Here is a 4790-nt window from a genome sequence, read left to right as displayed (position 1 = left end):
TATCTTAAAAAAAAGAGAGAGAGAGATACCATACAAATAGTTCCAAGTCTAACTGTTGTCCTGACCCAGAGTAGATGAATATCTCTCTGTTAAATAGCGAGCAGGACCTGTTATTATCCATCGGTCCAATCCCCTTTTCTTTCAGAGACCCAGAACCCAGAACCCACTTACGTAATAACACCCATACTTACAGACCTCAGCGTTCGTGTTGGAGGGGTGTGCCTGCTACAAGACCCCATTGCTCTTCCTGCAGTCAAGGATGGAGTGGTCTAGCTCCTCACCCCCAACCCGTTGCACATTTTCAGTGTGTACCCCTAGTGAATATCCCCCGACCAGTTCAGATGTGGTGCCAAGCACTGCCGCTTAGTCAGAAGTCTACAATCAAGCTTCCTCAGGGACTTCGTGGCTTTGTTCCCATAATTGGTCTGTTGCACTCCCCTCTTGGTTTGTTCCCACGTGGGCGGGTCAGACCAGCAGCTCTCCCTGAACTGGATCTTCAGAGGGAACTGAGTTCCAGAAAGGTGAACTGAATTGTGCAAAGTTACACCACTAGAAAAAGATGGAGCAAGTGCTCGCACGGTCTTCTGTTTCCAAGCTCTCTGCTGGTTCCCATCCTATGATAGCGCCCTGCCTGCTGTTTCCTGGAACGTCAAGGGATCATGTACATCTGCTGCTACAGGAGCCCAGCAAGCGACACTCGTAGAAAGAAGGGAGGAAGGAAAGTTAGCATATATGTAAGGTTTGAGTTGAGTGCTTTGTAAAGGCTCAATAAAGGCGAGTTCCTAAAAATCGGTACAAAGCTGTTTAATTTAGAGAATGAAAAAATAACAGGTTGATATAGCAAAATTGTAGACATCAAAATTGCAAAACCCTACAACCACTGGAATTTCTTCATGAGTGTCTAACATATCATCATTATTTATAGAAACCTAAGCTGCCAATTGTGTACATTGCAATGTAAGTTTGGTTTATGCAAAAAAGAAAGAAGAAAAGAAAGTAAACCTGCTGTGGATCAGCTGCAGGGTTTGAACCACAGACCATCCTATTGGCAACTGGGTGGTTAACCATTGTAATACCAGGACTCCGTGTTGTTGATTTTTAAATGTATTGAAAATTTCATATTTGGCATTCATAACTTGGACTCAGTTTAGATGATTATGATTTTGTTGGCAACATTTGAACTTGTTGAGTTATTTAAGTACCATTACTTCTAGTTATTTATGATTAACTGACTTTCAAAAAATCATTTTATCAACTACCCATCTTGATCAAATAAATAAGTTGCTTCTTTAGTGTAATCTTGCTATGTACCAGTAATTACAAGTATAATTTTAAAAAATGTATGTGGTTTATAATTTTTTCTCAAACAGAGTATTACTGTCCATCTAGAATATATTTTCCTAGGGGGTTCCAGAATGCAATATGTAGTATTTATAAAACAAAATAATATTATCCTCTGTATGACTTGGAATTGACTTTCTGGAAACCAGCCCTTAAACTCTCAGTTTAAAATTATTTTCAATTCCTAGATGACAAGTTAATTTAAACATTATGCCTCCTTCTGACACCAAATCTCTGTACAAGTCACTCTGCAGCTTACGTTCCAACAGCAGTCTCTGTCTTCAAGTATTTCCCTCTAAAGAAATATCTTTCTACATTATTGAGACCATCAAGGAGATGCAGTGCATAGGCTCAAACATGACAATACTTGTGGAGATGACAGGACTGTGCAATGTTTTGCTGTGTTGTACACCGAGTAGGTATGGGGTGAACCAATGAGAGAGTAAAAATAACTGAACACAGCTGGTATAGCAAAATCGTAAATTGTGAAAACTTGCAACCACTCGAACGTCTTTGTGTCTTTAAGATATCATCATTATAGGAACCTAAGCGGTACATTGCATACATTGCGTAGTGAGTTTGGTTTCTGCAAGGGCATAATCAACAGCACCACAGTACCATCCTTTGTTGGAATCTTGTGTTTCTTTTGTCACGAGAAGATATCTGCCAAGTGACTCTATGGATGGCTTTGGACATCAGGTAGGCTCCCATCCTATGAGGTTAGATTGGTGGAGATGAAGCGTAGTAGGTCATCTAGAATTCACGAAATCCAGCTGTCGGTAAACGCAGACCAAGAGAGATTGCTTAAAACCCCAACTTCCTCCTTTAGTCAGAAGGAAATCACGGGACGCTAACTGAGCAAATCCAATCTCGATTGAGCTAGAGGCAGAAATACTGGGGTTCCCTCATGGCTTCCAATCCAAGTCAGCATTGCAACAGACTGGCCACGAATATAGAACAACTGCACTTACTTATCAGCAGGATTTGTTTTTGTTCTTTTTGTCTCCTGAAGTTTGTTTGCCTTATGGACAATTCATAGTCACAGAAAATAGGCTTCACAGTTCTCCAGAGCTTGGGTGGTCCAATGACTGACTCTTTGTTGAAAGCTGTGCAGCACACTGGCAGCAGCCGTCAAGTCCAGCAGCCACGAGCATCTCCCAGGGCTGCTCTCCAGAGCAGACCTCCTTTTGAGAATGGACAGATTTCAGCGGGCCCAACTAAAGCCAGCCTTTTCCCATGTCCTTGGTTACCCCTAGAAAATGCAGATGAACGGTCAGTCTAGAAAGAAAGAAAGAAAAAAAAAAGAATATATATAGCATAGCCTTTGGCACTTGTGGGAGCTCTAGTAGCTCAGTGGGCTATGCAGTGGGCAGCTAATTACAAAGTCAGCAGTTTGAACCCATCAGCTGATCCCAGGGAGAAAGAAAAGGCTTTATGCTTCCATAACGATGAACAGCCCCGGGAGACTCCAAAGGGTAGTTCTACTCTGTCTTACAGGGTCACGATGAGTATGAATCCAGATGGCAGGAAGTTTGTTTCGTTTTTGAAATTTGTTAGGCTCTGTGCATCTATCCCTTACAACCCAGCAACCAAACTATTATTGATCTTCTTTTTATGTGGTGTCCTGTATTTCCATCATTAAAGAACTGTCATTCCTGTGATCCTGAAAAGCTGTTTTTTTTTTTTTCCAACTATGGAAAATGATTAAATTTCTTTGTTTCTAAGAGGCATTTTCTCCCACATTTTAAAATTTCTGAAATGTTCAAATGCTCAATTCATGTACAATGTATATGCTCAATAAAGTATTTCTTTTTTATTTATTGGAATGCTCTCATTAAATTTATGATACAATTTAAGGGGATGATATCCCAGAATCAGGAAAGTAACACAATTCTTTAGGTAATATTACTCTTGAGTGTGGTAATGGTGGTGGTGATGGAAGAGGAGGGTATGCTAAGAATGTAGAGGAAGAATCTTGAAATGGGAGAGAGATAGTGTTAGAGAAAATTTGGATACTTATTTTTACTTGGGAAGATGGTTTTGACCTCCTTTCAGCTGCCTTAAGTGGATATTTACCAGACTCACAGGAGTGACAAATTTTGCATCTGTTTCATCGTTACTATCAACAGTCATTTTATACCTTGACAACTACATAGAATTAAGACCCTTGGTGGCATAATGACCTAAGTATTGGGATGTTAACCAGTTGGTGGTTAGTGGTTTGAACCCACAAGCTGCTTCCTGGGAAAAGATGAGACAGTCTTCTTCCTTAAAGATTCACAGGCTTGGAAACCACAGAGAGCAGTTCTACTTTGTCCTATACACTTGGATTCAACTGAGTTGGAATCAACTCAACAGCAGTAGATTTAAACAGGAGATAAAGTTGCTAAGAGATCATAGGCAAACACTTTGTACTTCAGAAGATGCTGACTATTGGAAATTCAGACATTGCCTTGACTTCATTGATATAGCTGGTTAGGGAAAGGCTTCCATTAAAAAAATTTTTGTGACCTTTTTTCCGACATAATTCACACATTATGCAATTCACCAATGTAAAGTGTACACTTTTGTACAATTCAAAAGTGTACATTTTAATGACTTTTAGTATATTCACAGAGCTAGGCAACTATTATCACAGTCAATTTTACAACATTGTTCTAAACCTCTTATTCTGTAGCAATCACTTCTCATTTGTCCCATCTCTCCCATCTCTAGACCAAAAAATATAGCATGGTGGAGCGATTAGACTAGAGCAATGAAGTAGGAATTAGAAGTTTCAAGAAGAGCCCAAATTTTGGTATTGTTTCTTAGAAATGCGCTAATTTCTTTTAGCCACAGTTTCTTCACCTGTAAGATTGGTACAATGACACGCCACACGCCCCACCCCCACTCCCCACACAGTTAGCTATTATCGAAAAGGTAGTTGAGAGGATGAAATAGGTTGAAAGCATGGACTAGGTCACCTAGTTGTTACCATTGTGAGGTGTTGTTGAATCAATTCCCTCACAGATACTTTATGTACAGCAGAGCCTGGTCCTGTGCCATCACAATTGTTGCTATGTTTGAGCTTATTGTTGACCATTGTGAAATCCATTTCATTAAGGGCCTTTCTCTTTTTGCCAACCCTCTACTTTCCCAAGCATGAGGCTTTTCTCCAGTGACTGGTCCTCATGATAACATACCCAAAATAGGTGACATTTCACCATCTAAAGATCTTCTGGCTGTACTTTTTAAAAAGATTATTTTAGTGGGGTTCATACAACTCTTATCACAATCCATACACACATCCTTTGTCTCAAGTACACTTATATATATGTTGCCATCATTGTTTTCAAAGCATTTCTCTCCACTTGAGCCCGTGGTATCAGCTCCTCATTTCACCCCCTCCCTCCCCTCCCCTCCTTCCCTCCTGAACGCTTGATAATTTAAAAATTATTTTTTTTTCATGC

The sequence above is a fragment of the Echinops telfairi genome, unplaced genomic scaffold (assembly GCF_000313985.2).
Source record: "Echinops telfairi isolate 266 unplaced genomic scaffold, ASM31398v2 ScPeMD7_7469;HRSCAF=8507_0, whole genome shotgun sequence".
In the NCBI taxonomy this organism is placed as follows: domain Eukaryota; kingdom Metazoa; phylum Chordata; class Mammalia; order Afrosoricida; family Tenrecidae; genus Echinops; species Echinops telfairi.
The sequence above is the reverse complement of the archived record's forward strand: the minus strand, read 5'-3'. Positions refer to the sequence as shown.